Here is a 23,837-nt window from a genome sequence, read left to right as displayed (position 1 = left end):
AGGTCAATGTTGGGAATGTCTTAAAGAGACAGGAAAGGATCAACTTGGGAGAGAGAGCAGACTAAAGTCAAAGACTACAGAAGTTATAAAAAAAAAAAGGAAATGGGGGTGGGCAGGCCATGTAGCAAAAATCAAGGATAACCGATGGAACGAGAAGCTGACTGACTGGACACCAAGAGATTGTAAGCGTAACAGAAAAAGGCCAGACAAGAGGTGGAAGATTAGATAGAAAAGTTTGCAGGCAAAACGTGGCACTGATTAGCTCAGTCAAGGAATTCGTGGAGAAGGTTGGGAGAGGCCGTTGTTCAGTAGTGCAGCTGCAATGATGATTACAAATCCTGTATATGTATAGATAGATAGATACATACATAGACAGATAGATAGATATAGATAGATAGATAGATAGATTGATTGATTGATTGACTGACTGACTGATTGATAGATATATAGATATAGATAGATAGATATAGATTTAGATAGGTAGGCTGAATCGGTAGAGAGGCGGCTTGCAGTCCTAATGGACCCAGGATCGAATCTCGGTTGGGACAGGGAACAGTTTAAGGATTTGAATTTCCTAAAAGCAGACTTTCCTGATCTACCAGATGACCCGCCGACATGTCGTAAAAGTACCCCCGCTAATACCAATACACCAGTCCTGTATGAGACAGCCCTAGCATGTATTCAATATGGACGGTGGGTGTTAGCGCCGAAGTGGTGACATGTGGAGGTGTAGGAGGACTACTGGGCCTTGGAATAGGCAACTGCCCCCAAGAAATAGGCCCTGAGCCTTTGTCCAGAGTCGGACACATAAAAAAAAAATATATATATATATATATATATATATATATATATATATATATATATATATATATATATATATATATATATATATATATATATATATATATATATTCAAAGAGATAATACACATCACATGTAAGGCAGACACTGCAGACAGACAAATAGACAAATGCACAAACTTTTTAGATATAATCGATTTACAAATAATACTGCTTTATTATTGATACTACCAGATGATTTTCTTTAGTTTTGCTGGGAACAAGCTCCTCCCATAAGGATGGCCTAACGGACTGACAGACAGATAACATTACTCTTCATTACTGGACATTGACAGCAAATACATTTTTGCTACAATGCCATCAGATGATATGCTTCAGCTATGGAGAGGACACGCCCTCTGATGGGAAAAACGTGAAAAATGGACAGAAAGACAGACTCATTCTTTCATTTAACGTATCACATAATTGTTTTATTATTGTTACTACTAGTTTTCTCCAGGTCAAGTGAGAACACGTCCCCTCAGCTTTGTAAGAGAGGAAGAGTAACAAACAAACAAAAATCTCCATTACCAATGCAAAGTGATATATTCTTTAGTATTTCTCCCTCAACACGATTTCTTGCATCAAAGATGAGAGCTGAATCTTACCATAAGAGAGACTAAAAGAAAGCAGAGTTTCATTAAATTCTCGATTCACATTGCACTGGCGTTAAGTTTCCTACTGGGTGAACAGAGAACCGGGTTCGATTCCCGGCATATTGGTAATTTCTCTGATGATTTTTCCTGTGTAAAAATACAGATTCTCTCTTCATGCTCATTCCTACTGGGTCTTTGCGAACACCAGTCCTGTATGAGACAGCCCTAGCAAGTATTCAATATGGACGGTGGGTGTTAGTGCCGTAGTGGTGACATGTAGAGGTGTATGGTATGTAGGAGGACTACTGGGCCTTGGAAACAGGCTGTGAAGCCTATGCCCAGGGTCGGACACCTAAAAAAAAAAAATAAATAAATATATAAGATATCCGTCTAAATGTCTTCGTTTAGCGTTATTTCGTGTAATGTCTCGAAACAATCCAAGTCTCCTGCGACCACAAAAACGGCAACGCAATAGAGCAAGACAACACTGTAGGGCAAGACAACACTGTAGAGCAAGACAACACTGTAGAGCAAGACAACACTGTAGGGCAAGACAACACTGTAGGGCAAGACAACTCTGTAGAGCAAGACATCACTGTAGGGCAAGACAACACTGTAGAGCAAGACAACACTGTAGGGCAAGACAACACTGTAGAGCAAGACAACACTGTAGAGCAAGACATCACTGTAGGGCAAGACAACACTGTAGGGCAAGACAACACTGTAGAGCAAGACAACACTGTAGGGCAAGACAACACTGTAGGGCAAGACAACACTGTAGAGCAAGACAACACTGTAGAGCAAGACAACACTAGAGCAAGACAACACTGTAGAGCAAGACAACACACTAACAAAACGACATAAAAGAGGACAAAGAAACAGAACAGGAATGCAGACCAGGACAACACAGTGGAACCAGTCAACACAACAGCAAGAAAACTGAAAAGGGTAAGACGCCACAACAAAGCAAGGCAACACGATAGAGCAATGCAACACAACAAAGTAACGCACCACGACAGTAATGCAACACGACAGAACAAGACAACACAACAGAACAAAACAACAGAACAGAACAACATAACAGAGCAAGGCAAAACAACCAAGGAAACGAAAATATGGAATGCCATTAAAAAAAAAGCACAAAAAATTCGATGTCATCAATTTAAAAAAAAAAAACGAAGGTCAGTGAGGCAGAAGACATGACTGGAGGAACATAAAATCATGGCGTAATGCACACACACACACACACACACACACACACACACACACACACACACACAGGATAATAGAGCTAAAGAATTTAAATTTAAGGGCATATTGATGTAACAGATGACTTCATGTCAGCATTAAGTGGACTTACAGTTCAGTGAACGAAGTAGGGAATAATGACAGTTGAGACAAATCTTCGAATTATCTGAAGTTATCGCGACGTAGGAGTTGCTGTAGACCCAGGTTCATCGGAATCTTGAACCCAGTGGACTACAGGCTGTAATTACACTTCTATAGTCCACCATCCTCCTTTGGGGGGACAGGGAAGGAGTTGAGAGACGTTTGTATTGTCAGTCAGTGAAGCTGCTGGGTTATATTATGTGCTGCACCTTGAATGGCGTCCCTCGCCAGTACTTGAAATAAGCATGTAATATTGTTCTGCATATTTCTCGGATCATAAAGCTGATAATGGGAAAATACCCGTATGTCAAAGCTTTGTGGAAAAAGAAAATGTAGGCAGGAATTTTCCCTGACAGTGTGACTCATAACTGTGCTGAATGGAAGTTATGAACTTATGTAATTGATTTTCCTTCGCCATGACTTTTAAACTTCAGTTAATATCCTTTTACAGCCTATGTTATTTACATATATTGTTAACATCAAAGAATTTTGCAACGATAATAGACAAGATTATGTGAAGGTGCATCAGACACTCTAATACGCAAGGGAAAAGGAATTATATCTTTCGACCAATGTAAGACGCCTATGTAATCCTTCTTTCATTCGGAATGGTTTACGTTAATGACTATACATAAATCTAAAATAATAACACCTAAAATGGAGAGATGAGTGACAGCAGTGTGAAGTGACTAAGCTTTGGAAAGAATGTCAAGAGAGAGAGAGAGAGAGAGAGAGAGAGAGAGAAACGGGAATACCGGAAAAATCTTTTTCGAATGTAGGCTACTCACTAACCCTAGCAGATTTATGAACGGCAGAAATGAATTGCTAGAGCATTTTGCCAGCAAACAGATTTGATTCAGCATGAATTTCTAACTCAGGTTGCTTAGTTTACTGGCGAAATACTTAAATACTTCAATCGAGAGCATATACATTCTTTAATATAATTTTCCAGTGTAACTTTTTTTGCTCCTATAAAGATATTTGCATCCACAAATCTGTGTTCATGGAAAAAAAAAATGCATTTTACAGTATCTTTCCCCTGCAGATCGTGTAGATTTGCTCAGATCCTTTCACCGATTGTTTCCTTGAAATAACTAACTACACATTATACAGATTTCCAATAAGCTGAAATGATCGATCTCACGAATCAATGAACCTGGAATTAGTTCGCTAAATCAATCATTTACTATAGCTAATCTACATAGAGGTGTTGGCTGACCATCTGCCCTTATTATATCTTGACATTGTGTGTCTAGCCTAGGATCCATACACCTTACAAGGGATAAAAATAATGTGAATGAACATCAGTATCAGATCTGCTCCATCAATAAGCCAAACTGATGTACTGACTTGGCAGAGAGCCACTCTACACAAACTTTCCTTGGCTTCTTGATAATCCGATTACATTATCCCTGTGGACGCGGAATCACAAAGTTACGATGAGTTACCTGCCATAAATTATATCTTACCGGTTACACTTTTAATGCCCCGTCGGAAACGTAACGGCCAGGGCTAGGCTTGTTAGTCCTGATATACGGGTGGTTCATACATAACGCCCCTCTTCCACTCAGTCAGGTGCTTTCTCGTGTGCTGTAGGGACGGTTTAAGTCAGGGATATGAATGTATAACTTGCATCGTTTATTCATTTCTTAGTACTACGGCCACACCCACACCCACATCAACACAGATTAAGCCGTCCCCACAACGTATAACATAAGATGAGTTTCTAGTGGAGCGCTATTTATTTACCACCTTGTAAATAAGGCAGGAATGACCAGCGGTATTATGATACCAGTAAACCCTAATCAACTTACGGATATATCCTTGATGGATCACATCTGGTTGTAGAGCACTGATTCACACCACTAGGCATCTGTTTCTTGGCAAAACAGTTACCAACTAACGTACTAAAAGGTTTCTTCAGTTACAGGAAACCATTTGGCTCATCACTCAGGATACAGTCACTTGAGAGGGTAGTAGTAACCGAGTGAGTCGGTGGTGGGTGATCCCACCTACATCGCTCTTGTAACTAAATGTATGATATGCAATGAGTAACAGGAAACATGGGAAATTTCGGCAGTTTCCCTTTATGTAATGCTGGTAAACAACCCGTTAAATGCTGTAATGTACCTCAATTTAAAATTCATTACTGTACTTAAAGCACAGTGATAACAACGGTCTCAAGGAGAAGAGAAATTTTGCAACTATAGTAAATGAGGTGAATTGAAGTTCCATCACATCGATCAGGTCAGTGTATGCATAATGTACCAAGTCTTAAAAGTGAAGGCGCTTATCAGTAGTAGTAGTAGTACCGTAGTAGTAGTTGTTGTTGTTGCTATTGTTGTTGCTGCAGTAGTAGTAGTAGTAGTAGTAGTAGTAGTAGTAATAGTTGTTGTTGTTGTAATAATAGTAGTAGTTGTTGTTGTTGTAATAATAGTAGTAGTTGTTGTTGTTTTAGAAGTAGTAATGGTGGCAGTACATGTAGTAATAGTAGTAACCATCATCATCTTTATTTCGTAAAAGTTATTACATAGCAGATTTCTGTACAAAGAAGGAATAATAGTATAATACAACATACATGTAAAAAGAACGAACATTTTTTACTACAGACAAGAGCCATCTCTGAACCAAGCGCCACTTTTGAGCAAATGATTTACAGTCCGACGCACATGCCCAAATGATAGCCGTTTCTGAACAGCCACCACCACCACCACCACAACGACAACCATTGACACAACTAAAATCAACACCACCACCACCACCACAAGTACAACCACCACCACCATCATCATCATCATCACAGCTACCATCAACACCATCACCACCACCACAAGTACAACCACCACCACCATCATCATCATCACAGCTACCATCAACACCATCACCACCACCACAAGTACAACCACCACCACCATCATCATCATCATCACAGCTAGCACCAACACCACCATCATAGTTACCACCATCACCATCATCATCACAGCTATCACCACCACCACTACCACCAAAGCTACCACCACCACCATTACCATCACAGCTGTTACTACAACACTACCTTCAAAGCTACCACCACAACCATCATCACAGCTGCTATCAGCACCACACCTACCACCACCACCACCATCATCACAGTTACTATAATCACTACAGCAACCACCACCACCGCCACCACATTGACCACCATTTTCTACTGTATAAAATCGTGTGTTCGTGGCATCAGTGAAGTAACAGACATTAGACTGTAGACGTACAACCCCCCCCCCCACGCATGCCTCCCTCCCTCTCTCTCTCTCTCTCTCTCTCTCTCTCTCTCTCTCTCTCTCTCTCTCTCTCTCTCTCTCTCTCTCTCTCTCTCTCTCTCTCTCCCTTTTCAAAGACGTATAAACTCCTCGGAAATGTTTGGTCGCCTCTTCCATTTGTGCGTAACACCAGTGGGGACAATTACTGGGGTCCTCCATCACTTCCTCCCTCTGACTTCCCCATGGCTACATTAAAATTTCTTCGATATATTTTCTGCCATCACAGGCCTCAATACTAACAAGGCATATGGGCCTGATGGAGTCCCTCCTGTTGTCCTCAAGAACGGTGCTTCTGTGCTTACACCCTGCCTAGGCAAACCCTTTCGCCTTTGTCTGTCAATTTGTACCTTTCCTTCTTGCTGGAAGTTTGCTCTCATTCAGCCAGTCCCCAAGAAGGGTGACCATTCCCAACCGTCTAACTATCGTCCAATTGCTTTAACATCCTGTATCTCAAAAGTTTTCGAGTCTATTCTTAACAGAAAAATTTTATAGCATCTTCCCTATCACAACCTTCTTTCTGATCGTCAGTATGGGTTCCGTCAGGGACGCTCCACTGGCGATCTTCTCGCCTACCTTTCAGACTCCTGGTCATCCTCCTTTCAGGACTTTGGCGAAAGCTTTGCCATTGCACTTGACATCTCAAAGGCTTTCGATCGAGTCTGGCATAAATCTTTAATTTCCAAACTGTCCTCTTACTGTTTCTATCCTCCTGTCTGTGACTTCATCTATAGCGTCCTTTCTGGTCGTTCTATAGCCGCTGTTGTAGTCGGCCATCGTTCTTCTCCTAGATCTATCAACAGCGGTAGTCCTTAGGGCTCTGTCCGATCACCAGTTCTCTTCTTATTGTTCATCAATTATCTTCTAAGCTGTACATCTAACTCTATCCACTCATTCGCTGATGATTCCACCCTTCACTTTTCCATTCAGCTCCCGCAACGTCCATCTCAGCAGTTACTTCAACAAACAAGGGATGAGGCTATGGCACACCTAATGTCTGACTTGGCTCGTATCTTTGACTGGGGTAATCGTAATCTTGTTTTTAATGCATCAAAGACTCAGTTCTTACACCTATCAACCCGACAAAATCTTCCACAGGAGTATCCACTAATGTTTAATAATATCCAGCTCAATCCTGCATCATCCTTAAACATACTTGGGGTTTCATTCTCTCGGGATTTATCTTGGAAAGATCATATAACATCTCTTGTTAAATCTGGATTTGGTGTGCTAAGCCGACTTCATGCCTTCTTTACCCTTACACAGTTGTCGACTTTATACACGGGTTTTATTTACTGTTGTGTAGAGTACAACTCTCATATGTGAGGAGGCTCCCCACATACAGCTCTTCTCAACAAACTGGAGTCAAAGTTTTTCCGTCTCATCAACTCTCCTCTTCTTACTGGCTCCCTTCAGCCTCTGTGTCTTCGCTGCACTGTTGCATCTTTATCTCTTTTCTATCGCTACTTCCATGGTCATTGCTCCTCTGAACTGTCAGCGTTCATCCCTCTACCACCGTGGCGGGCGCGTGGCAACAAACTCTCATCCCTTTTCTGTCCATCTCTCTAATACAAAAATTAAGCGTTACTTCCACTCTTCATATATGCAACAGGTCAACTTTGGATCTGTCTTCCTCTGTCCGAACTCCTTACTGCTTCTTACCTCCAGTCTTTCGAACGCAGTATGTCCAGGCATCTCGAAATGAACAGATCTTGAATTTGGCTCTCTGTTAAACTGTTTTTTTTTTTTTTTCCTCAGAGGGGAGTCTTGCCGGCTTCTGGTCTTTGATTCCTTCTTTCTTACATGAAAAAAAAAAAAATCTCTGCTCAAGATTTCGCTTACAACTGTGTGGTGTAATAGACTGTAACAGACCACATGATGCATATTCTTAACTATTCTCCAGTGCTACGTAACATGTGTATTGATTTCTGCCTGCTGGCACAAAATTGACAGTATTTCGATGGAGAAGAAGAAACCAAACTTGGACATATTTACTCTATCATCGTGGGACATTTGGTCACCGATGACAAGTTTGTATACGCTTCTGCATCATTAAAATGGACCAGACAGAACTAGCTCCAAAAAACAGTCCATTAGCAACGATGTTCTTTACACACACACACACACACACACACACACACACACACACACACACACACACACACACTGCTCCTGTTGATTACCATTATTATATCTCGCACCCTCTCAGCCCTCCACAGATATTAATTCGCTATAAGATCACACCTCCAACCCTTCTGCACAAGGTGAATCTAGTATCTATTTCTCTCAGTCTTAATGTTTACAATTACTGTTCATAATTATATACTCTATTATCAGTCCTATAAGCCACTCTTACGTTCACGATGATGATACCATGTGATCTACATATGCGTGCCAAGTGACAACAGTGTCTTGGTGGAGTTGACTTTGTAGTTGTTGGAAAAGATAACAATAGTGAACGATTTTTCCTTCATAAAGACTGCACATGAAAACATCTTCGGCAAGAACCCCGTGGTGTCAACTCCCACTCACTTATTTCCCCCCCACACTGAATAATATTCTCTAATGAACCTATATTCCCTCTGGACCTACTTTCACCACGGACATAATTATCATCTCTATGGACTTATTTTCACTCGTGAATATTTTCCATATGAACTTAGGCTTCTCCAGAGACGTAGTTTTCCCCATGAACCCATTTTGTCCATGTATTTATTTTCCCTATGGGCCTTTTTTCCCCATAGACGAATTTTCTATATGCACCAATATTTTTCACAGACCTGTTTTCTCTGCTGACCTCTCCTCTCTAAATTTACCTTTTTCCCGGTTGGATTTCTTTTCATGATAGAACTGGTGTCTATCTTGGAATTATTATCCCATTGGTGTATTTAACTCCTATACCTGTTTTCCTTTATGGTCGTATGTTCTTCCCATGTGGCAACACCAAATTCACAAATGGACTTATCATCTCCCACTGACCTATTTTTACGCCTTCAGTATACATTATGTTTCACTTTGGGCCAATTTCATCAGGGACACACTCTCATAGCCCTGTTTCCCATATAAACCAGTGCCTATTATGGAGCGTATAATCCCCACCTATTTTCCCACTGCCCCCTTCCCCACCCACTCTGGCTACCTCCCACCCTGCACGTCTACCCACGCAACCACCCAACCCAGCCCATTCCACAGACACACCCACAGACACCCACCCACCAACAGGCCAACCAACCCAATCAGCTTCCCCGACGCACCCACCCACCCAAATACCCACCCTCCATTTCCCTATCGACTCACCCACTAACCCACCGCTGTGCTAACCCTACCAATCTACCTATTCTCCTAGCACACTGACCCCACCTACCCAGCACCATACTCACTGTATCCAACTTTCACATCCACCTCACCCACCCTGCCAGCCTGCCCACTCACTATCCCACATACTCACCCTGCTGACCCATCCACCTACCCTTTGACCCATCACGTCCATCTACCCACTCACTCCACGCGCCCACCTACCCTGTCCCACACGTCACACTCACTCACCAACCCCACTCATAACATTCATCCTACCCACCCTTTTCCGCGGACCTCTTTGGGGAAGGGTTGTTAAAAAGTCAGATGCTAAAAATAAATAAATAAATAAAAAGAAACCCCCCCCTTAGCCAACCAAACCACCAACCCCATCCACCTTGCTCATTCTCCCTACTCCATTAATGCCCCAACTAAACTACTCACCCGGCCTCCAAGCTACGCAAACATGATTTACAAGATTCTGGGCGCTCGCACAAACACACACACACACACAGGTTGGATGAATTCGTGAGTGTGATGAATTCTTAGTGTAATAGGAAAAGTATATGGTAGGATACTTATTGACAGAGTTAGGGAAATAACAGAGGAATTAGTTGGCGAAGAACAGGGAGGTTTTAGGAAGGGAAGAGGTTGTGTAGATCAGATATTCATTCTTAGATATTTAGTGAAAAAGTGCTAGAGAAGGGAAAGAAGTTGTATGCAGCCTTCATGGATCTGGAGAAAGCATATGACAGAGTGGATAGACAAGGATTGTGGAAAGTATTAAGAATATATGGAGTAGATGGGAAGTTGCTGATTGCCGTGATGAGTATGTATGATGGTGCTAAGGCTGCAGTGCGTGTGAAAGATGAATTGAGTGAATTTTTCTCTTTGAAGGTTGGGTTGAAATAGGGATGTGTCATGCCTCCATGGTTGTTCAATCTGTATATGGATAGGGTTGTAAAAGAGATACAAGGTAGGGTAGTGGATACTGGAGTGGCCCTAGTGAGAGGGGCAGCGTTTGGAAACTCCCTGTACTGTTGTTTGCAGATGATACTTGTTACATAGCCTATGATTTCATCATCCTTTGTGTAATTTTAACGCACAGTTGCTGCATGTTTGATCACGAGCGTGTTCTGCCTCAGTCCCCCCTTCTACCGTTATAGTAGAGTAAGTCGACATCTCTGTTATACTTTGCGGGATTGTCATCTCTTTGTCCCCATGGCTTCATTTGCGCGTCCTCATTACAAGTTGTATCAAGCTCTCCTGGCCCCTATATAATGAGCTCAGTCTCTGCATCATTGCCACTTAGATCTGCTCCTCATTTTGTTCACATCTCTGTCCTCCCCTGTACAGATATTATTATTGTGAGTGCTCAAGAAGTCTCCAACCATCTAGCAGCTGTGTGTAATTTGAGTATAACTGTTGTTGCATTTTTTCTTGTACTGTATAGCATAAGTTTAATTTGTAGGCTTAGTGAAGTTTTTGTAATTCATGTATGGATCTTTATGTCAGTCATTTTTTATAATAGTTTGTATCTGTAATTATTTATCTGGCATTCACTGAGTATTATCTGGTATCTCATTTCATCAGGGCTGACTTAGATAAATTTACTCTTGCTAATTTCGTGGTAATAGAGGCTATTGCAGTTAACCATATATTTAACCTGTTTATTTGCCATTACATTATCTTTATGAGTCCTGAATGTTTTGTTGTTAATTTAAGCATTAAACTTTAACTTGTAATTTTACCTAACTCTTTTGTTTTGAACCTGGAACTTTACGGGACAGTCGTGACTCTTCGTATTCTCACTTAAAGTGTACATTATCTTTCTCTGTTCCGTAACATAAATTTGGCGACCTCGCCAGGATATTCAGGATATTATCATAAGGATATTGTTTGATATTTTGTGACTGTGATATATTCATGATGGCTACTATTTCTACACTTGATGAAGCCAAAGATTTTTTGTCAAATGTGCAAACAGTGTGTGATATAGAAAACAGAACAAAGAATGAACTTAAGCTTGTTGCTCAACAATTGGGAATTGCAGTTCACTCTCATCATTCTAAAGATCAAATTGTTGGCATGATTAATAAAAGCTTGTTTAATGTAACTCCTCCAAATGAGCAAACGCAGATTGAATTAGCTAAGTTACAGCTAGCCCTGCAGGAGGCTCGTGTGAAGGAAGCTGAATTTCAAGCACGTGCTAAGGAGGCTGATGTTAAGGAGGCTGAGTTTCACGCACAAGTTGAACTTGCTAGAATTCAGGCAGACCATGAGTATCGCATGAAACAATGTGGAACTGGATCATCAAGCTCTGATGATTTTGATGTGGCTAAAAATGTTAAACTTGTCCCTCCTTTTAATGAATCTGATTTAACAAAGTATTTTCAGTTGTTTGAGAGGGTAGCTACAGGTTTTAATTGGCCTAAGGAGTATTGGCCAGTACTCCTTCAAACTGTTCTCACCGGTAAAGCTCAAGTAACTTATGCATCTTTGCCTCAGGATCAGTCTGATAATTATGATGTAGTAAAGAGCTTGATTCTTAAGGCCTATGAGCTTGTTCCTGAAGCTTATAGAGTAAAATTTAGGACAACTTACAAGCAAGATAAGCAATCCCATGTTGAGTATGCAAAAATCAAAGAAGATTTGTTGGAGCAGTGGTTAAATTCTAAGAATGTGGATTCTGATTTTGACAAATTTAAGCAGATGATTTTGCTGGAGGACTTCAAAAGGTGTATTTATAAAGATGTAAGCCTATATCTTGATGAGAAAAGAATAGATAATTTGTCTGATGCTGCAGTTTTAGCTGATGAGTATGTTCTCACTCACAAGAGATATTCTAGAGAAAAAGGGAAAGCTGAGAGTAAGTACGTTGCCTCTACTCAGAGTACAGGTAACAGGAAAGAGAATAAGGATGATGTTTCTCAGGAAGTAAATACCAGCTTCACCTCTAGATTTCAGAAAAGTAAATGTACTTATTGTAGTAGGCTTGGTCATACTACGGAGAGATGTTTCAGGAGACAGCGTGATGTGAACAAAAAGGAGTCTTTAAATATTCAGTCAATTGGTCTAGTGTCCACTCTTGAGAGTTCCCAGAATTCTTTAACTGAGTTAACTGAACCTGCTTTGAGGGGTAACTTAAATTCTCATGATGGAGCTCCTCTTTGAGCAGTAACGTGGGTGACACTCTCAAGAGTTCATGTGCTAATTTCCTGTCTGATGGTTTTGTCAGTCCTCTGGACAGTAATGACAGGAAATCAGTTCAAATATATCGTGATACAGGTGCCTGCCAATCCCTTATGCTGACCAGTGTTCTAGGCTCTAATTTTAATTCCTCTGATGAAACTGTAATCTTACAAGGTGTAGGGAATAATTACTTCTCTGTTCCTCTGTGCAGAGTGAATTTAGAGTCTGGTTTTGTTAATGGTTCTGTTATGGTTGGGTTGGTTGAGACACACCCAATGTCAGGTGTAACTTTCTTACTTGGAAATGATATTGGTGGAAGTCAAGTGTGTCCAGCTCCTCAGTTGTCTAGTGAGCCAGTGGCTGTGTCCCGGGATTGTGATGTCCCTGATGTGTTCCCTGCATGTGCTGTCACTAGGGCTAAGTCTAAAGTTACTGGTGATTTAGAGGATAATGATGATGATGATGTTATCCTAGCTGACACTTTTCTTGCTAATTTGGACCACTCACCAGATGAGGCAGTACCCCGTAGTGTTGATAATTTGTCTCGTCAAGAGTTGGTTGAGTTGCAGGTTGCTGACCCTGAGTTGAAAGGTCTAGCTAACTCTGCTTACAGTGAAGAAGAGTCAGCCGGTGCTTCTACTTGTTATTATGTAAAGTCAGGAGTACTTATGAGGAAGTGGAGACCCCAACAGCATCAGCCGACTGTGAATGGGAGGTTGTACATCAAGTTGTCATCCCTCGTGTTTGTAGGCAGGATATCATTAGAGTGGCTCATGATTCCAGTTTGGCAGGACACCTTGGAGTGAGGAAGACTGTGGCACGCATTTTGAAACACTTCTACTGGCCAGGTATCTTCAGGGATGTTTCCTGGTATTGTAAGTCTTGTCACACCTGTCAAGTTGTGGGGAAGTGTAATCAGACCGAAAAGGTTGCACCTCTAGTTCCCATTCCTCCTTTTGAGGCGCCTTTCACCCGTGTGTTGGTGGATATTGTGGGCCCTCTTCCTAAGACTTCTTCAGGATTTTCTTATGTGTTGACCCTGATTGATATGGCTACTCGTTATCCTGAAGCCATTCCACTTAGAAACATCTCAGCAAAGAACGTGGTTAAGGAAATGCTAGGGTTCTTCACAAAGTTTGGTCTGCCCAAGGAGGTACAGTCAGACCGAGGAAGTAATTTCATGTCAAACGTTTTCAAACAGTCTCTGAAAGAGTTGGGCATCACCCAGATCACGTCTTCAGCTTACCATCCCCAGACCCAAGGAGCGTTGGAGAGATATCATCAAACACTCAAATCGATGCTCAAGAAATACTGTTTGGAACATCAGAAAGACTGGGATAAAGGTCTTCCATTCGTTGTGTTTGCTGCAAGAGAATCTCCAAATGAATCACTGGGCTTCTCACCTTTTGAACTACTGTTTGGCCATGAAGTAAGAGGACCCCTTAAGCTACTCAAGGAATGCTGGCTGTCGGAGGAAGATGACGTCAACCTGCTGGAGTATGTGATGAAGTTCAAAGAACGGCTGTCCACTGCTTTACAGCTGGCGAGAGAGAATTTAGGAGCTGCTCAGGAGAAGATGAAGACTTGGTATGACAAGAAGTCCAGGTTACGCCACTTTCAGCCAGGAGATCAGGTTTTGATTCTGCTACCAGTTCATGGGCAACCTCTTCAAGCCAAGTTTAGTGGCCCTTATTTCGTGGAGAAGAAACTCAGTGATGTCAGCTATGTCATCGCCACACCAGATCGTAGAAAGAGCAAGCAACTATGTCACATCAACATGCTAAAGTTATATCACAAGCGGGATGAAAATAATCCAGTCTGCACTGTAGCTGTTCCACCCGAGTCTGCAAGTGAAGCTCTCCCATGCAGTATGAGCCTGAGTGATAGTTTGGGGAAGAATCCTGATATCATGAATGATCTCCAGACTAAGCTTTCTCATCTACCACCCAAGGAAAGGCAGGAATTTTCGGCATTACTGCAGGAGTACCCGCAAGTGTTCCGTGCCACTCCAGGAAGAACCACTGTGTTGATGCATGATGTCGATGTTGAAGACGCAAAGCCAATTAAATTGCCTCCTTACCGTGTGAACCCAGTGAAAGTTCCTCTCATCCAGAAGGAGCTTGGCTACCTGTTGGACCACGAGATGATTGAGCCCTGTCAGAGCGAGTGGAGTTCTCCTGTCACTCTAGTCCCTAAGCCAAGTGGGTCACAGAGGCTTTTCATCGACTACAGACGTGTTAATCAGATAACCAAAACAGACACTTACCCTCTCCCTCGTGTGGAAGATTGCATAGACAAGATCGGAAAGGCTAGGTACATAAGTAAGTTTGATTTGTTAAAGGGATACTGGCAAATACCTATGACTGAACGTGCTAGGGAGATCTCATGTTTTGTAACACTAGGAAAGGCTTTTGCATGTTCTGTAATGCCGTATGGTATGAAGAATGCACCAGCCACATTTCAGAAGCTCATGAATGTTGTAACAGAGGGTTTGGCAGGGTGTGTTGTTTATATTGATGATGTATTAATCTTCAGTGACAACTGGAAAGATCACCTATGCCATGTCAGTAAATTTCTTGACCGTTTAGTTCATGCTAATCTTGTAGCTAATTTATCAAAGTGTGAGTTTGGTCAAGCTAAAGTTCAGTACCTTGGGTATGTAATTGGTGATGGACATGTTGCACCACCAGGAGCTAAGGTTCAGGTTATAAGTGATCTTCCCAGACCTAAAAGTAGGAAAGAGCTACAAAGATTTTTGGGAATGGTAGGTTATTACAGGAGATTTGTTCTTAACTTTTCTATTCTTGTATCACCACTTACAGACCTACTGAAAAAGGGAGTTGAATTTGTCTGGACCGATAACTGTGAATCCTCTTTCAACAAACTTAAAGCTATTCTATTAAGTCAGCCAGTGCTCGCTACTCCAAATTTTGCTAAGCCTTTTAAGATGGCTGTTGATGCAAGTGATACAGGAGCTGGGGCTGTTTTGCTGCAAGAGGATGATCAGGGTATTGAACATCCTGTATCTTATTACAGTAAGAAGTTCACTCCACCTCAAAAGAACTACTCAACTATTGAGAAAGAGCTTTTGGCCTTGATTTTGGGTTTACAGCATTTTTCATTTTATTTGTGTTCTGGTTTTGACCCCATAGTCATTTATACCGATCATAACCCACTGAAATTCCTTAGTAAGTTTAAAGATAAAAATCAGAGATTGACAAGATGGAGTCTACTTCTTCAGGAGTATTCATTGGACATACAACATGTCAAGGGGAAAGAAAATGTTATTGCAGATTGCTTATCCAGACTTTAGACAGATTGTTTTAGAGTAATAAGAAATTTCCTTTGTAAATTTCTTTTTTCTTTGTGGGGAGGTGTTACATAGCCTATGATTTCATCATCCTTTGTGTAATTTTAACGCACAGTTGCTGCATGTTTGATCACGAGCGTGTTCTGCCTCAGTCCCCCCTTCTACCGTTATAGTAGAGTAAGTCGACATCTCTGTTATACTTTGCGGGATTGTCATCTCTTTGTCCCCATGGCTTCATTTGCGCGTCCTCATTACAAGTTGTATCAAGCTCTCCTGGCCCCTATATAATGAGCTCAGTCTCTGCATCATTGCCACTTAGATCTGCTCCTCATTTTGTTCACATCTCTGTCCTCCCCTGTACAGATATTATTATTGTGAGTGCTCAAGAAGTCTCCAACCATCTAGCAGCTGTGTGTAATTTGAGTATAACTGTTGTTGCATTTTTTCTTGTACTGTATAGCATAAGTTTAATTTGTAGGCTTAGTGAAGTTTTTGTAATTCATGTATGGATCTTTATGTCAGTCATTTTTGATAATAGTTTGTATCTGTAATTATTTATCTGGCATTCACTGAGTATTATCTGGTATCTCATTTCATCAGGGCTGACTTAGATAAATTTACTCTTGCTAATTTCGTGGTAATAGAGGCTATTGCAGTTAACCATATATTTAACCTGTTTATTTGCCATTACATTATCTTTATGAGTCCTGAATGTTTTGTTGTTAATTTAAGCATTAAACTTTAACTTGTAATTTTACCTAACTCTTTTGTTTTGAACCTGGAACTTTACGGGACAGTAGTGACTCTTCGTATTCTCACTTAAAGTGTACATTATCTTTCTCTGTTCCGTAACATACTGTGTTGTTGAGTGAAGACCAAGGGGAGCTGCAGGGCTTGGTGGATGAGTTTGGAAGAGTGTGTAAGAAACGGAATCTAAAGGTGAATGTAGAGAAGAGTAAAGTTATGGTCTTCGAGAGAAGTGAAGTCAATGAATGTACAGTGAGATTGGATGGGTAGGAAATGAAGAATGTGAGTGCATTTAAGTACTTGGGTAGTGTGATGATTAAGGATGGAAGTTTAGAGGGTGAAGTGCTTGAAAGGGTACAGCAGGGAAGAAAGGTTGCTGGCTCCTTGAAAGCAGTGATAAGAAACAGGGAAGTGAGCAGGGAAGTGAAAAAGTTACTACATGACAGTATTTTTATACCAACTCTAACGTATGGAAGTGAAGCTTGGACGTTGTTGGAGGGACAGAAGTCAAGAGTGAGAGCAGTGGAATTGAGTTATTCGAGAGGAGCATGTGGAGTCACATGGAGATACAGGCTGACAAATGAGGAAGTGAAGGAGCGGTGTGGTGTAGATGTGGATGCGATAGGAAGCGTTAGGAGAAACACATTGAGGCGGTTTGGCCATGTGGTGAGGATGGAGAATGAGAGACTGATGAGAAGAGTGTATGTGAGTGAGGTGGAGGGAGAGAGAGGGAGGGGGAGGCCGAGGATGAGATGGAGAGTTGGAGTGGAGAGGTATATGAGAGAGGGGGATGTGAGCTGGGAGCAGGGCAGTGAAATGGCGGGGGACAGAGCGACATGGAGGCGATTTGTTTATGGCCATCCCTTACGGGATTAAGGGTTCTGGGAATAGATAGATAGGATGACGGGGTGTGTGCGTCGAGCAGAAGGTGCGGAAGAGGCGGGAGGAGGGATGGGAAGTCTGTGTCAGAGTGAGGGAAAATGAGCTTCTTTTACATGGACATTACTTTCTTTGTCATTTCATTTTTTTTTTTCGTAATTACATTCTGCGTTAATAAAGTTAGTAATTTTTTAAATAAATATTTTCTTTCACAATCATCCATATTCTGAACCTCATACGGAGAGTGGGATTCGATCGAACCCTTTGAACTAATCTTCCTCAGCTGATAATTATATATAAAATTTTAATTCTGTAAAACAAGTTATTTTGTTTACAATATTTTTACATATATTACTTTTATTGTGTGCACAACATGCCTTAATGTAAGATTAATAACAAAATGTCTGACATCAGTTGTTTCAGTCCACCCACGGGTTCTCCTAGCCCAAGGGTCCCCAAACTCTTCAGCTCATCGATACCATCTGCCAGTTTCAGATTTATCAACCCCCAAGCAGTTATTATATTAAAGTAATTTAATATATACCACTTTAACTAATAGTATTACGATAATAATAATAATAATAATAATAATAATAATGTAACCATTCCTTGTAACCATACCTTTATACTGTAACCATACCTTGATAAGCTCTTGACCTTGTACACTAGAACTAGCAGTGTATAAGTGTATAACAGTATATGTATCTAGTAGTGTGTAGTAGCAGAAGTAGTAGCAGTAGTAGTAGTAGTAGTAGTAGTAGTAGTAGTAGCAGTAGTAGTAGTAGTAGCAGTAGTAGTAGTAATAATAATAATAATAATCCATCCATCCGTCATCCCAATCCTACCTTGCCCCATGAGGAGCGTAGGAGCTCGGAGCTAGGCAAGTTGGTCCTGACATTTAAGATGAGAGTGACCAGCCTCATTCATCCCTGAGTGGCATTACGTGAGCAATAACCCCCAACCATCCCTTGGATATAAACCTTCACCGGCTCAATCCGATTGGAGCGCCGCAATTACCCACTAAACCACCAGGCACCATAATTTGATTATATGGTTACCACCCAGCGTAGTAAATGGTTTCCTGGTGTTCAGGGAACTATTTGGGTTGTCACTCAGTATAGTCACCCACAGGCAAAAGGAACAGGAAAGAATGAAGGAAAGACGAAAGAGGGAGTGTAAAGTCACCCGTAGGCAGAAGGACAAGGAGAGAATGAAGTAAAGAAAGACAGAAGAGGAAGGAAGGAAAGGAGGGAGGGTAGGAAGGGGCAGACACCCGAGAGCAGCACTACATAGAGCGAGTGGATGGTGAGCGCCCCCATCTACCACTAAATATTAATAGGCTAATAATCAAGCTGAGAGGAGTGAGGTGGATCAAGAGAGAGAAGAGCAGTCAGGGTGAAAGACTGAAAGTTGAGAAGCTGAGGACCAAAGAAGTGGCAGATGATTACAGGACCAAAGTAGAGGACGAGTTAGATTCAGTGAACTGGAATGAATTGGATCTGGACGGCCTGTGGAATGCATATAGGGATTGCTTAGTTAGGAATGAGAGGTGTGTGGTGTGGCAAGAGTATCAACAGAAAAGAAGGGTACGGCATGGTGGGATGAGGAGGTTAAGAGAGCGGTGGATGAAAAGACGAAGAAGTGGCTAAAGTGGTTATAGGATAGGGGTTCAGTTGAAATAACTGAGTATATCGTGAGCAAGAAGCACGTAGAGACTAGTGAAGAGGAAAAAGAAGGAGGTAAATGATGATCTAGGAAGAAAAATTAATGCGAACTACTCTGAAAACAGGAAATTATTCTGGAAAGAGGTGCGGAAATGTAATAGTGAAAGTGGAAAGAAATGTGATAGTGTGAAGGATGCAGGTGGTAGGTTACTAACCCATGGAGATGAAGTAAGGACCTATCTATCTATCTATATACCTAGGCTGCTTCCCCCAAGGAAAGGGAGGTAGCCGAGACAGGACGACACACTCCCCATTTACTCATCCATTCAAACACATTCATTCACATCATAGCCCCAAAGGGGAGAATGGACAGATCCTCACCGCACCACACCGCACAAGGGTCAACTGCGCAATGCAATCAGTGACATCCGCACCAGGACCCGACAGCAGAGCTGGTTTACCCCTGCCACATCATAACAGACTCATCCCCTTACCAGCACCTGACCTGATTAGCTGATCAGACCAAATGCGGGAGAATATCCCCTCAGGGCTGCGTCATCACTTATTCATTCACAATTTCTCTCCATTTATTTCTGTCACGCACAGCCACTCTTCCTTGCTCAACAGACATCCCTCTCGCATCCAGCGCTCTCTTCACACTGTCCATCCATCCTATTCGTGGTCTTCCTCTCAGCCTTACACCTCTCACATCAGATCTAGTTATCTTTTTCACCAATCCCTCATTATCCATTCTCTCCATATGCCCAAACCATCGCAACACCCTCTACTCAACTCTACCAGCCATCTCCCGAACAACTCCAGTTCTCCTTCGCACTTCATCATTTCTCACTCGATCCATACGCGTCACTCCACACATACTCCTCAGACACCTCATCTCCATTACATTCAAACTTTTCCTCTCTGCTACACCCATATTCCATGTTTCAGCCCCATATAACGCAGTCGGTACCACAACACCCTCATACAGCCTTCTCTTTACATCCATTCTAAGTGAACGACATTTAAACCCTTTTTTCATTCCTCCCAGCACCTTTCCTACTTCATTTATTCTACACTTCACTTCTGCATCTATTCTTCCATCCACAGCAACATGTGACCCTAGATATTTAAAACACTCTACCTCCTCAAGCAACTCGCCATTCAAAACTATATTCATCCCCCTACCATCTAAGGACCAGATGGAAAAAATATTTTGAAAGCCTGATGAATGGGAATAGAGAGAGCAGAGCGGCTTTAAACATAGTTGGTTTTGGGGGTGTGCAGCGAAGGAATGCAGTACCAGGAGACGTGACACTTGCACAGGTGAAGAGCGATGTAAAACGGCTGAAAAATAGGAAAGCAGTTGGGGTTGATGAGGTGTATGCAGAGATGCTTAAGTGCAGTGGAGAGAGTGGAATGAAGTGCTTGTTGGAGATATGTAAGAAAGCATGGATGAGTGAAACTGTGCCTGCAGAGTGGAAAAAGGCTGTGATTGTACCATTGCACAAGAAAAAAAAGTAAAGGTGAGCAAAGTGAGAGCAAGAATAATCGTGGCATAAGTTTATTGAGTGTGGTAGGGAAGGCATATGGAAGAATTATTATAGAGAAAATAAGAGAGATATCAGGAGTCCTAGTGAGTGATGAACAGGATGGCTTTAGGAGTGGCAAAGGATGTGTGGATCATGTATTTGCAGTGAGACAGAGAGCAGAGAAGGCTTGTGAGAAGGACCATAAGGTGTTTATGGCATTCATGGATCTGGAAAAAGTATACGACAAAGTAGACAGAGAGGGATTGTGGGAAGTTTTGCGCATGTCTGGTGTAGATGGTAAGCTGTTAGGTGCTGTCAAGAGTTTTTATGATGGTAACGAAGCATGTGTAAGGGTTAATGGGCATCTAAGTGAATGGTTCACAATCAGTTTGGGCGTGCGACAAGGTTGCGTGATGTCCCCATGGTTGTTCAATATATATATGGATGGGGTGATGAAGGAAGTGAAAACACGAGTAATGGAAAGAGGGATGGCGTTGGTAATGAATGGTGATGGGTGGAATATCTCAAATTTGTTGTATGCTGATGATCCAGTACTGCTTGCAAGTGCCGGACAGGAACTTGGTAGGCTAGTGCAGAGTTTTGTTGATGCCTGTGAGCGTCGTGCCTTGAGAGTAAATGCAGAGAAGAGTAAAGTGATGGTTATTGAGAGAGAAGGTGACTCCCGTGTGATGTCACTGTGAATGGAGAGAGACTGGAATTGTTGAGAAAGTTCAAATACCTGGGTACAGTGATAGAAAAGAGAGGAAAAAATGCAAAAGAAGTGGAAAGTAGAGTGACACAAGGAAGAAAAGTAGCTGGTGCAATGAAGGCCTTGATAAGAAACAGAGGCTTGAGTGTTGCAGCTGCACGAGGCTTACATGAGGGAGTGTTGATGCCAGCTCTAACATATGGGTGTGAGACTATGGTGTGGCATGAAAATGAAAAGTCAAGAGTAAGAGCAGTGGAGATGGGACTGTTGAGGAATGTATGTGGAGTGCAGAGAGTGGATAGGATACAAAATAGTGTGATTCGTGAAAGGTGTGGAGTGAAGAAGTCGGTGGATACCAGAATCGAAGAGTGTCCTGAGATGGTATGGTTATGTGGAAAGAATGGAAAACAATAGAGTGGTGAAAAAGGTTTACCTGAGCGAATTTAAAGGAGGAAGGAGACGAGGTAGGCCAAGGAGAAGGTGGAGAGATACGGTGGATGAGTGTCTCAGGAAGAAAGGTTTGGAAGTCGGTGAGCCTAGGGAACTGACAAAAGATCGAGCTGGCTGGATGAATGTTGTGAGGAGAAATGCATGATCAGGGATTTTGGCACCCCTTGTGAGCATGGCAGCGTCCGGATTGACTCAAGTGGATACGTTTGTGTGAAGATGCAGAATGTGGTGAATATTTTTTGGTGTATCCTGTAGAGCCAGGATTCCGGGGACTTGCATGATGAGTGAACGGAAGTGTGGGTTATTTGGATTGGGCAAGGTTGTGCTGTCTGGTCATTGCTACTCCTCACCCTGCCCTTGGGTGGGAAAGGAGGTCCGGATGATGATGAATGATGATGATGATGATAATCTGTCTGTCTATCTATCAATTGCCAGACGCCTTAATCCCGTAAGGGGTGGCCACAAACAAATCGCCTTCATGTCACTCTGTCCCCCGCCATTTCATTGCCCTGCTCCCAGTTCACACACCCCTCTCTCATATACCTCTCCACTCCATCCCTCCATCTCAATTCTTGGCCTCCCTTTCCCTCTCCCCTCCTCCACCTCACTCACATACACTCTCCTCGTCAGTCTCTTACTCTCCATCCTCTCCACATGACCAAACTACCTCAGTGTGTTTCTCCTAACACTTTATAATAATAATAATAATAATAATAATAATAATAATGATAATAATAATAATAATAATAATAATAATAATAATAATTAGTGACTTCATAAAAATAGGTGATATTTAATATTAAACATAAAAGATTTAACATACCTTTCTTACTGAAATTGTTGATATCATTAATGGGAAGGATGCGTCTGATGAGCGTTGTCAAGGGCACTGATGTTTGGTTGGAAATTGGTGAGTTTTAGTCGTAAGTCACCACGCTCTTCCTGGTAGTCTGTTCCTCTACTTTGTTAGGAGTGCATCTGCATGGCTAAAACCAGCTTCAACCATGTAAGAACTTGGGAAAATAGCTGCACAAAGCCGGGGGTATTTAGCACCAGTATTTACATTACTCCAATAGTCACTGAGGCTTTTACTTCTGAAGAATGCCTTTGCTTCGAGGCCCATGGTCATTTCTGCAAGTTTTTCCTGTAACTGAGAGTTAGTCTCTGCATTTCCTATTTCCATATCAAAAGGTGTAAGAATCCAGGCAGTCACGTGCAGTTTCGCCAGGTCTTCAAAGCATACTTCAAAGTCTTCCCTTAATTCATCAAGGTGCTTTGTGTTTATCTGCGGGTCACTATCTGAAATATGTTAATTTTCTGCCAGTCGCCGAAAGTTTGAAAAATACTGAAAATTTCTACGTGCCAATGAAGCTCTGAATAGGTCTATTTTGGGCTGGAAGCCAAATAGTGTTGCCTGGCCTGAATAAATGGAACACCGTGAACCTTCAGACGATTCTGTACTTCATTAAATTTTGAATATAGGTCTGTAAAATAGAGAATTCTTACATTTTTTTAAACTCTTCACATACTGACGGGTTTACATCTGTTAGAAACTGCACAGTTGAGTTGTATAAATCTACAAGCCTTTGCAAGCTGTCACCCCTCGACAGCCACCCGATTTCAGTGTGCAAAAATAATTGGTTCAGAGTTTCATAATTCTTTTCAAACAGCATTGCAAACAATCTCGAGTTGTGTGGATGTGCTTTGATTTTATTAATTGATCTGATACACACTTTCAAGGCATCATGCAGTTTACCACTGAGTTTCTTGGCATCAAGGTGGTGTCTATTCAATACACAATGAACAATACGTACATACGGTACCTTTTCCTTGAGTGAAGTGGCTAATCTTCTGTAGCAGATGACCATTGCTGCTACACCATCAGCAGCCATTGCAGTATTATTGCTGATAGGTATACTGTGCTTCGCCAAATACGCCTCCAA

General features: G+C 41.8%; 1 pseudogene; it reads right to left on the bottom strand.

Annotated features, from left to right (window-relative positions):
• Positions 1-22,743: 22,743 nt before the first annotated feature.
• The window catches only part of LOC145398383 (zinc finger BED domain-containing protein 5-like), a 1,984-nt pseudogene continuing 890 nt past the window's right edge, over positions 22,744-23,837 (bottom strand).

The sequence above is a fragment of the Coenobita brevimanus genome, chromosome 45 (genome assembly GCF_032717465.1).
Source record: "Coenobita brevimanus isolate Jiangsu-jjx chromosome 45, ASM3271746v2, whole genome shotgun sequence".
Taxonomy (NCBI): Eukaryota; Metazoa; Arthropoda; class Malacostraca; order Decapoda; family Coenobitidae; genus Coenobita; species Coenobita brevimanus.
This window is presented reverse-complemented; position numbering and strand designations above follow the sequence as displayed.